Below are 12,822 nucleotides of genomic sequence, written 5' to 3' on the forward strand. Positions count from 1 at the left end.
ACAATTAGAATAATTTTATTTCATTTATTAAGCCAAGTATGATGTTGTAATTATTCATGCATTCAATTTATAATCTTTATGATTTCAGATTTGATCGGTTGGGTAGATAACGTGAAAACTAAGGCGTAGTCTAAAAATGTTGTTTTTAGTTTGATGGACCTGAGGTAATTTTGTCATAATTATTTTTTTTACACCACATATTATTTATTTTAAAAAAATTCTTCATATGCAGTGGTGGTGTAGTTTCTTGTACGTTATGGGATGAATATTGCAAGAAATTTTTAGAAAGGTATAATGACAATCCGAATTCAAACAAGTTGGTTATGATTCTTACTCAAGCCAAGGTTAAAGCAGCTACAGGTAGTTATGTTTTTATTTAATTTTTTGTCAAAAGATCTTAATTATATTCCTGGTCATTTTTTGTTTCAATAGGGGAATGGCCAGTGTCTGTGTCAAATACATGGAATGGCACCAAATAATTATGGATGATGATATTCCTGAAATAAACCAATTCAAACAACAATTAAATCGGTAATTTTCGTAAATTTGTTTCAATTTTTTGTAAAATATGTACATGATTATGTATGAGTCATATAATAATAGAATTCTAAACAAATGTTTTATGATTACTTATATTTTAGAATTTCTGCTGATGAATTAACAATTATGAGTCAATCTGGTAGTCAACTGACTCAGTGCTCCCAATATAGTATTGTTGAAAGGTTTGTTTATAAATGTTTAGTGAAGAGCATTTCTGAAATTCCATTAATAAAAAAGGTATGTTTATAAACAAAGATATTGTTTTGTTTTGATTATATAGTAGATTGTTTGGTATTTGACTCATTTTGTTTCATTTAGGAAATCATATGTGTAATTGTGGCCACAACTATTAGGTTTAGTCTTGATAACGATGGGTGGTACTACTTGGTTTGTAATCATTGCAACTAATGAAATTGGTCCTTTCAAATGCACCTATTGTGATCAGGAAAATAACATTCCCATGTTCAAGTTAGTATGTTATTTTATTTATATTCAAGTTAGTATGATCACCTTTTTGTATTTGATTTGTTATAATATTCGAAATTTTTATAGGTATAGACTTCAATTACAAGTTTGTGATGATGCGTGTAATTATGCTAACTTTGTCGTGTGGGATCAAGAATGTAGAAACATTATTGGTATCTCCGCTGAAGATTTGCAAAAGAAAATGATAAAGGTTAATATTCTCAACATCACTCCCTTTATTTCCTTTGTCATTGCATATTAAATTTTGTTTGTTTTCATTTGTAAATTAGGTGGGTGAAGATGATCCGAAGTGCTTTCTCGATGACTTGGATGTAATGTTAGGTTGTACTCTTGCCTTCAAAGTTTGAACCCAACCAAGGAACAGATGTGCCTCTGTCATTAAAGTGTCTGACGTACCTGAAATAATCAATTACATTAAAAAACTTATACAACCCGTACAAGTAATTATTTGATTAATATTACTTTAGTAGACTTCATATCTGCTTTTAAAATACACAATTTATTGAATATCATTTTATTCTAATTTTTTTGTATTAGATAGCTTGCCGAGTCCAGTCATAAGAACATAATTGATTTAGGAGCTGATAGTTCCAGTGGCATGGTAAGTCCTTTTAAATCTACCTTCAATTTGTTACATCTATTGATTGATTTTCTAATTTTCCAGCCATATAAACTACATTTTAATATTATTCTTTCGTCATGTTATTTGGTTAGATTGCTAAATTTCGTTCCAAAGGTGTTTGTAATTTAGCAGCAGACACTAATAATGACTTTGTAATTCTTTCTCTATTTATTGAATTATGTATTTCGAATTTATTTTTAAGTTATAATTAATATACATGTAATTTATAAATTGATGCAGATGAGTTTGAGTGGAAAAACTGACAATGATCCTGGTAATTCTTCTTTCGGTACTCCATCTAAGAGAATTTTGCCAAATAGTGGTGTTTATGTAGAATCCTCTCAGAACATAGATTCTGGCGAATTATCAGCTACCAAGTCGCTGAAGACTATCAAGAAGGAGATCGATTGACTACACTATATTGTTTTGTTTTTGGAATTATGATGAATTACTAATTTCATCACTTTTGATAAATGTATCTTAATTATCGTAACGACTGATAAACTGCTTTAGTTTTTATCAAACATATCACGTGTCAAAACTTTTGTTGTATTTAGTTTCATTTGCAACATAATGTTATTATGTTTAAGTTATATTATTATTTCATCATCGTCATTTATTTAGTAAGAGTAATGATAACTTTTGTTTTGATGAATTGTGATGTAATCACTGTGCACATAATACAATTTACATGACAAATACTTATTTAAATGGGTTTAATGATGATAGCAGAAATCTACTATAAACAATAAGCTTGATTGGAAACAAAATAAGTTATAAGTTATCCATTCGTGCTAAATTCCAAAAGCATCCATCAAGAAGTACTTCCAAAACATATGTAATCCTCAAAATACTATTACATAACATTTTCAACTTAAGTCTTCCTAACATTAATAGTAGGTGATCGCATTTTATCCACCCCGAAAGTTATGACATCTCCAGCTTTGAATCCATTTTCAGCACATAATGACTTACATCCGCAACTTAAAAAACATTCATATGTCCTTTTTTTGGCCCATCTTACGGTGCATGACCACGAACAACCATTGCTATTGCGAAGTTCATGATTTTCCTTGTTCTTTACCAAGGCCCTTGCAGCAAATTGAGAATCCAAATACTGAAAAATTAATTTGAAATGTGTTAAAAAATCGGAATAAATCACATAAAGCAAAATATAAGTTAATTAATAAACCATACCAGTGAAGAGAACTGAACATCATAGTCAGTTAAAGTTTTGATCGTTGTGTAGTAAAATTGGATTTGTAAATCATCGTCCTCATTTATGGTAGGTTCATTTTCGATCAATGGTTTGCAATAATTTATTTCATTTCCTATCAAAGAGAATATCCTAAACAAGAATTTGTGATCCCCGATAAAATTTAGACGCATTACCTGATCCTCACGTAGATCATAATAAGTTACCATTTATGGTAATCCATGTCTAGCAAATATCCTTCCTGTGTAAAATCCCTCAATGAACACTTCATAATTTTTTTTCCCATAGGGTCTATCATCTCAACTTTCTGATACATGTCAACATTTGAGGAGTCAAATATTGGTCCCCAAAAATGGGAAAACGCATCATCAAATAGTATAGTAAGTTGTTTCATAAATGGAATAAGGATTATGATCAAATAAATTTAAGTACCAAAATTTGGTAAAATAGAAATTGTTCAAAAACAACAATATCTAAATCTTTACCGTGTTGAGTGGAAAATCCACGCAGAAACAAGTGAAGAACTTCACTGATCTCACAGGTTTAGTAAACTGACTTTCTTTCTTTGGATTAGGGTAATTAATTTCAGTCCAATCCCAATCGAAAATCCTTAAGTGAAACAAGTTACCTCCTATATAGCGGATAGTTAGAAAATATAGAAGCCTTAAGTTATACATTTTTTATAACAGAAAACCTGCATGGAATTTCCTTTCAGCCAATAATGCTTCATCCATATGTATCTCCAATACATTTCCTTCTGGATCTATAAAGCTGCACTGTTGCACACCAATTTCCTTTTCCCAATATACAAAAAATGGTTTTTCAAAAGCAACATATTCCTGCCAAGTATGAAGTTCAGCAAAGCAAATGTATCAACATTCTATTGCAAATTCATTTGGTTCTATAGACTAAATGGATCCTCTATAACTTAAACCATATTCAGAATATTAAACTCACAACATTATTTATTTTTTCAATCAAACATTTAACTGAATCTAACTTATTCAAACAAATTTCTTTTGAGTAGTTTTCAGAACTAAAGAAGATGAAAATATATACTGGGATTCTATAAAAGTACACACAAAATGGAAGAATGTATTAATATTAAAACTAAAAATATATTAGTGGCTTTTGTTAAAATCCATCAAACAATAAGGGATGAGAAAAAAATAGCAGATTAACCTTTAATCTAACATCATAAATCGAAGATCATGGTTAAAAACCCTATAAACTGAACGGATAATTAAAATTTGAGATGGAATGACTAAAAATATTGCAAATCGACTTACCTTTATAGAATTAAGTATCAAAAGCCAACAGGGATGGAAGTTGCTAACGCTGAGAGCAGAAGATGAAGCCATTGCAATTCGATACTTCAGAACTTTTAGACTTTGATTTTGGTAGTTTCAGTTCAAAACTAAACGGCAGAGATATATATAATAAAAAAAATTGACCTCATATGTATATTCTTATCATTATTGTAATTCAACTCTGAATCTGAACGGCCAACATATTTTTTTGTATCCATACATTAATATATATATATATATATATATATATATATATATATATATATATATATATATATATATATATATATATATATATATATATATATATTAACCTTTTGAATCGACGACAGTTAATAGGGCAGGAATAAATTAACACGACAACGATAAATGACCTAATATATATTATATTATATTACCATGTACTTTTACTCTATAATCATGCTACTATACTCATTGCATAAACCACTTTTTATTAATTAGACAAGACATATCATTGAAAATCTTTAGAAATAAAATTAATGGTCTTTCATTTGGCGCCATTATTCCTACATACACAATGAAATAATTCATCGATAAAAATAAATCCAAGTACCTGGAAACATAACATTAATGGCAATGTAATAGATAGGAGCTATTGAATAGAAGAAGTTCAAAGCTGCTATGAATCACGAACTCATTTAGAAGATGTGTACAGGTTTTATTTTTTTCATTAGTCATTTCTTCCAAAATTAATCACACTTTGGTACTGCTATGGCAACTGAAAATCCTAGTAGTTTACCACACATATATGATATCTAATCCTTTGTCAACATGCTATTTCTTTCAATGCTTAAATCATTTTGCTGATGAAATACTTAATGTTTCACTATTTATGCAAATATAGGTGATCCAGTTTTCATATGTAGACACTATAAAGCACAAATGTGGTACGAAGAAAGAATAGACAAACATGCACACTCTGCTAATCCAAAGTTTCAATTGTGTTGTGGTAATGGAAAAATTCAGTTACCCTTTTTGAATGATCCGCCTATTGTGATGTAACAATTACTATTTGAATCCAATTCAATAGAGTCAAGAAATTTTCAACAGCATATTAGAACATATAATATGATGTTTGCATTTACATCACCTAGTGCCAAAATTGATAACAGCTACAACAATGGCCATGGTCCTCCTAACTTACGAATACAAGGCCAAGCTTGTCATAAAATTGGAAGTCTTTTACCACCTATAGGAGAAGTACCAAAATTTGCCCAACTCTACATCTACGACACTGAAAATGAAATTCACAATAGAATGTAATCATTAAGGTAAGTGTATTTAACAAATCTTCTTCAATTAAAGACTTATTCAATTAAACAGAATTTAAAATTATAGTTTTTGTTTCAGGTATGACAATAAGGTAGATATCGAAATTGTGAAGAAGTTAAGCAACATGTTAGATGAACACAATGTTCATGCAAAATCATTTAGGATGGCAAGAGATCGCTACAGGGAAAAAGAATTTACGAATATGAAATTAAGACTTATTGCTGATAGGACTAAGGATGGGAGGATATACAATACTCCTACTGTTTCATAAGTAGCAGCCCTAATAGTTGGTGACGTTGACACTACTTCTCCAAGGGACATTATAATGGAAAATAGAAGTGGGAAGGCTCCAAAGAATTAATGACTTGCACACCAGTTATCTAGGATTTCAATATCTTTTACTATTTCCATATGGTGAAGATGGATATAGACATGATGCTAGCCATCGAGATATCGTGATTGGGAACAATACAAAGAGAAACCGGCTAACAATCAGAGAATGGTTCTGTTTTAGAATTCAGACAAGACAAAATGAAGCCCAAACACTACTAAGATCAAAGAGATTGTTTCAACAATTTGTCGTTGACGGTTATACTATGATAGAGTCTGAACGGTTGTCTTTTATTAGGAATAACCAATCAAAGCTTATAGTGGATAAGTACAACAATTTTTGTCAAACAAGTTCAAATATGCAAGAAGACGGATCAAACAAGGGAAAAAGAGTTGTGCTACCATCGACTTTTGTTGGAGGCACAAGATTTATGAATCAATTATAATTTGATGGAATGACGATTTGTAGTTATATTGGTTTTCCAGATCTGTTTGTAACTTTCACATGCAATCCCAAATGGCCTGAGATACGCATGATACTATGTAATCTAAACTTGACACATTCTGATAGGCCAGACTTGATCTCAAGGGCCTTTCAAATTAATTTTGATCAACTTCTAACAGACTTAACCAAAAATCATTTACTTGGAAATGTTATTGCATGTAAGAATTACAAACAATTTTTATAACCAATACGTATTAATATATCATTCTGTGATTTTATAACTTTTATATGTTTTGAATGCAGATATGTACACTATTGAATTCCAAAAACGCGGTCTGCCATATACACATCTACTACTCTTTTTGCATTCCGATTGCAAATATCCAACTATAGATGATATTGATAGGGTGATATCAGCTGAAATACCATGTCCTAAACAAGAGCCACAACTATACGAATGTGTGAAGGACCATATGATTCATGTGTCATGTGGATTAGCAAACAAATCTCTACCTTGCATGAAAAATGGTAAATGCTCAAGGTTTTATCCAAAGATGTTTCAAGAGACAACTACTATTTTTGAAGATGGATTTCCACACTACCGTAGAAGGAATAATTCAATATCTATTGTGAAGAATGATATTTGTTTAGACAACCGTTCAGTAGTTCCATACAACTCCAAGTTGTTGCTTAAATATCAAGCTCATATCAATGTGGAATTGTGTAATAGAAGTACCTCGATCAAGTACTTATTCAAATACATTAACAAGGGTTATGACATAATAACAACAACTATAGTGGATAACAACAATCAATGTTCTGCTTCATAGGAAGCTGTAGATGAAATCAAGCAATATGTTGATTGTAGATATATATCTCCGAATGAAGCATGTTGGAGAATATTCTCATTTCACATTCATGGAAGAAATCCAGCTGTAGAGAGACTATTTTTTCATCTTCCTGGTGAGCAGTCAATGTACTTCAAGGATGACGACTATATTGACGATATACTACGAAAACCTACAGTTGCAGAATCCATGTTTACAAGTTGGATGGAATGCAATAAAATTCATGAAGCTGCAAGAAGGTTGACATATCCACATTTTTTTTCAAAGTTTGTATATGTAAAAAAGGATAGATGTTGAAAACCAAGGAAAATGGGCAACACAATTGCAAGACTCATTTAGGTTCCACCAACAGCAGGAGAACTTTTATATCTTAGGAGAATGCTAACAGTAGTCAAAGGCCCATTGTGTTACGAAGACATTAGGACAATTAACAATATAGTGTATCCAACGTTTAGAGATGCCTATGAAGCTTCTGGATTCTTAGCAGATGATAATGAATACATACAAGCCATAATAGAGGCAAAAGATTGGGGAAGTGCTCACTTCCTAAGGAAACTATTTGTAACTATGTTAGTTTCTGATAGTCTTAATACACCAGATCAGGTATGAGAAAAGACATGGCATTAGTTGTCCGATGATATACTATACAAGGAAAGAATAACTGCTGCAAATCTAGGTAAATTAAATATATTCACAAAAAGTAACATTGTCATTTAACAGGTGAATAGTTAAAATATAATTTCATGTAAATGCTTTAACGAAATATTTAACATGACTTGTCCTATACTAATCATATCGACAATTGACTTTTTTCATTGTGCAGTTGAACAAAAGAACATATTTGAAAAGGTAAATTAGGCTGTTATGAAGAACAATGGTGGAATGTTTTTTTTGTATGGATATGGTAGCACAGGAAAAACTTTTATGTGGTCAACATTGTCTTTAGCACTACGATCAAAGGGAAAAATCGTTCTGACAGTGACATCAAGCGGAATAACATCACTTTTATTACCTGGTGGACGAACAACACATTCAAAATTTAGAATTCTGATTTCTATACTTGAAAATTCGATTTGCAACATCGAACAAGGTTCTGATGCTACACAACTATTAAGACTAGCTCGTCTTATAATATTGGATGAAGCACCAATGACACACAAGTTTTGAAGCCCTAGACAGAACATTGAAAGACATTATGAAAGACCACATAACATGTAATTTAGTTTTTGGAGGAAAGGTGGTGGTATTTGGAGGTGACTTTAGGCAGATTCTACCTGTCATTCCTAGAGGAACTCGATCAAACATTGTCCATGCAACCATTAATGCATCATACCTATGGAATCACTATCAAGTATTGACATTGACCAAGAACATGAGACTTTTGCAATCAGAACTCCAAAAATCTACAACAATAGAAATTCAATAGTTCTTTGATTGGAAATAGTTCTTTGATTGGATTGTTAAACTTGGAGATGAAAAGTTGTGTGAAGCAAATGATGGAGTAGTTGATATCGAAATACCACATGAATTCTTGATAACTGAATTCAATGACCCTCTTCAAGCAATTGTTGATTCTACGTATCCAGAACTAATTGAAAATTACAACAACGAAAACTGTCTCAAGAGTAGAGCGATATTAGCCAATAGAATTGAGACAGTTGATGAAATCAATGAGTACATATTATCATTGATCCCATGTAAATGTTTTCTTATTTACCTACCTACCTTATATGTATTAATACATTCAACAAAAAAAATAACCAACACTAACATTGTTTTGTAGGAGAAGCAAAAGAATATCTTAGTGCAGATTGCATTAATAAATTTGATAATTTTACCAATGATGACATGGATGTCATTACTCCAGAGTTTCTAAACTCATTGACTATTTCAGGATTGCCAAGCCATAACATCAAACTCAAAGTTGGATCACCCATAATGTTATTAAGAAACTTGGATCAATCCAAGGGTTTGTGCAACGGAACCAGGTTAATTATTACAAGATTGGCAAATCATGTCATTAGTGTAAGGCTTATTACAACAAACAACAACACAAATGAGGTATATATACCAAGAATGTCTATGTCCCTATCTCAGTCTCCATGTCCATTCAAGCTAATTAAAAGGCAATTTCCAATTATGTTATCCTATGTCATGACAATAAACAAATCACAAGGACAATCATTAGGTTCTGTAGGATTATACCTGCCCATACTAGTTTTTAGCCATGGACAACTGTATGTTGCAGTTTCTAGGGTTCAGAGTAAATCGGGATTAAAGATATTAATTCACAACAGAGATAAAAGACCTTTGGCATATACAACAAATGTTGTGTTCAAAGAAGTCTTCCAGAATGTATAACAGCAAACAACTTAGATCTATATGAATGTATTCTGTTTCAAGATTATTTACTATATACACCTTTCTATATCTATTACAGATCTACAATATCCAAAATTTTACATCTGAATGAATCTCAAAACAAAGAAATGTCAAGAATTATATAACATTATTGGTTTTTTTTAATAAAAACAAAACATAGACAAATCATTACTTATTAATAATTCAAAATGTAAACGAAATTGAAAGAAACAAATTGTCATGTTTTTGGTGCTTACCAGTAAAGTTGCTTTGTTCTTCCTTTCCCCCTTTCGTGTTCTCCATCTTTATCTGATACATGATATAAATAAAGTTACCCAAAAAAAATCCTCTATCATTTAAAAAAACAACAACCAACACTGAAGCAATGAAGATTACACTTTTGACCCTAATGACACCTAATAAATTTCTATATACACCACAACAATTTGCATACTAACAATAATACCATTAATGTCGTTGCCAGTATACTGTACACATATAAGTATTCAAAACATGTTCTACTTCGAAAACCCACTCTTAAAAATGGTATTTTGCAAAAGCCACTGTCAAATAACATAGTCATATAAAAAACATAATAATTCACATGTTTGGCAAAGGAAATCATTACAAAATCATTTGTTCAACTATATCCCGTTTGTTCTTACAATGAATTAATTCATTTATATTCAACTATGAATGTTGCTAATAATGTCTCTGTAAAATAAACATTTTCAGTACTGTTATATGGATTTTATGTAACGAATAATTAGAATGTTTAAATATCATATTCATTTTCATGCTTATGATAACGTTTGTAATCAATTACTGTATTGTTTAATTATTATAATAATAAAATTAACCTTTTCATTTTTAAAAATCAACTTTATTTCATTATCTCATAAAATAAAATGCAAGACTTACGTTTATTTAAAAAGGAGTATAAATGATTACTATAAAATAAATAAAATTCAAATTTTAGAAACACATTACTTGATACACTAAATAAACGTATTCATACATACCAAAATAAAACTGCAAACAAAATAAAATGTTCTTGTGTGGTACTTGCAACAAAATATTACCACATCGGTACATATTTAATGTTAGCAATCTAAGTCAAAAAACACCCTAAATTTTCTTAATTATGATTATACTATCTTCATCTTTTTGAACCTCCAACTTGATACAATCGCCAACGCATAACTTATTTTCAGTGACAAATCTCTTTCATTCGCATCCTAGATAACATTCAGACCCAGATCTTGCAACCCATCTAATTGAGCATTCCCAAAACATTCCATTGTCATTTGATAGAATATACTCCTTCTTAGATCTCGACAATGCAGTTGCAAGGAAAGAAGCATTAAGATACTGAAAACAAGTGTTAAAACTGTTATCAAAATAACTACACAATAAAGTACATATTCAAGTAACAATACTGTTATTAAAAAAAATAGTAACAATACCAGGGAGAATGCACCAACATCATAATCACTCAAACATTTAACCAACGTAAAATCACAAGCTGGCTGAGTTATTTCTGCACCAATATTGGCAGTACCAGAAGAAGACACTCATTTTGTACTATAATCAATCTCCATTCCTTCTAACGAAAAAAGCTTATACAAGAAAACATTCTTCGACACGTAATTCAGATGCAAGTACACTTCATCCTTCATATCATAGTACTTAAACATCTTTCAAATAACACCACGAGAAACCATTGTACCATTTGGTTTGACATCAAACTTAAACTTAAAAGTTTTAAAACGGGGATCTATGAACTGCATCTCTTGACCATAATTTACTTTCTTCTCCCAGAATAGATGAAAATATGCATCCAAGGTAATGATAGACTGCATTCAGAGAAGCAGTCAATATTCGATTGAAATAACAAATGATTACTAAAACATAACAAATTAATATGGCTTAGAACTTAACCTCTATGGGACATAACTTCACTCGAAATGAAGACAAGAACCTGGACCACACTAAATCTTCCTTTGCTATGTAACTATTTCTTGACCCTGGGTATTCGATCTCAGTCCACTTTGTGTCAAAAATTCCGATTCGAAAATATCTATCACCACAGAACAAAGTATAGATATAGTGCAAATCTTCCAGTTGATAGAATTCTTCAAAATGATATGGTATGCGAAAAATTCCATACTTAATCAAATCCTCCTCAAACTCTAAGTTCAAAACATTTCCCATTGGATCTGTGAAATAGTTGGTTCCCATAGCCAGTTTGTTTCCTCATTCAACCATAAAACCATCTTCGAAATCCCCAAATCCCTGCAACCACCATATATGCAAGAACACATTGATATAGCACATGCATGTCACGAAAATTAACGAAACAATGCATCAATGGCATTATGAAAACCAATGGAAAGACAACGAAACGATTGATGAAAAGAATCGTAGGTAATGAAAAACATAAATAACCATTAGTAACGCAAATCAACTACAAAACTTAAAATTACTTACATCACCCAGACTTAGCAAACAGATGGAGTTTTGGAACAAGTTCTTGAAGCTGTATCTGCAAGAGGACGTTATTTTCTTCCACACTAACACCAGCGTACCAAAGAAGGGTTCAAATAGTGACACTGAAGCTAAGACTGAAAACGAAAGGTATTGTTTTTATATATATATCAAAATGAATATAAAACTGTATACCTGTAAATATCTAACCATATATTAATTACTGACTCAAATATATATTAAACTATTTAAAAAAAAAATACTCGTGCGTATGCACGGGACGGAAACTAGTTATATTATAAAATTTGAAAATTTGAAATAAAATTTGAAATAATTTTTTTTCTATAATTAAAATTATTCTTACAAATAATAGATTCGAATGAATGAATAAATTAATTAATTAACAATTGTAATCTGTCTAAAAACAATTGTACTATAAATGTAACACCCCATTTAATTAATAACGTTAATTAAAGGAATGTCACGCGCAATAGTATTAGAAATAAAGTCCTGGAGTGTAGACACTACTCCTCACGATTATCCAAGAGAAAACTCGAATAAGAAAAGGGCACACTACGATGCCATAACAAAGTATAAAATATAAATCAACAACATTTAGAATTTTAAGCCTAAAGACGAGCAGTACACGGGCCATAGCCCTAAAGGAAAGTCTAAGTAAACTTAGATCCAGTCCAAGCAGACTATGCAGCGGAACCTCCATCACCTTGATGATTACGGGGAGTTCTCACCTCTGCTCACATCAACAAGTTGATGATCATTGCAAAAGAAAAGACCACACCACAGAACATACAACAAACAACAGAAGGGTAAGCTAGAGCCAAAATTAGTTTTATCGTGCAATCAAATATACTTTCACAATCCAA

General features: G+C 31.0%; 1 pseudogene; it reads left to right on the forward strand.

Moving 5' to 3' along the window:
- Nucleotides 1-5,026: 5,026 nt before the first annotated feature.
- Nucleotides 5,027-7,699, forward strand: LOC114175356 (uncharacterized; annotated as a pseudogene).
- Nucleotides 7,700-12,822: the final 5,123 nt, after the last annotated feature.

This window comes from Vigna unguiculata, chromosome 3, assembly GCF_037176805.1.
Source record: "Vigna unguiculata cultivar grain cowpea cultivar isolate G323 ecotype 2 chromosome 3, ASM3717680v1, whole genome shotgun sequence".
NCBI classification, from domain to species: domain Eukaryota; kingdom Viridiplantae; phylum Streptophyta; class Magnoliopsida; order Fabales; family Fabaceae; genus Vigna; species Vigna unguiculata.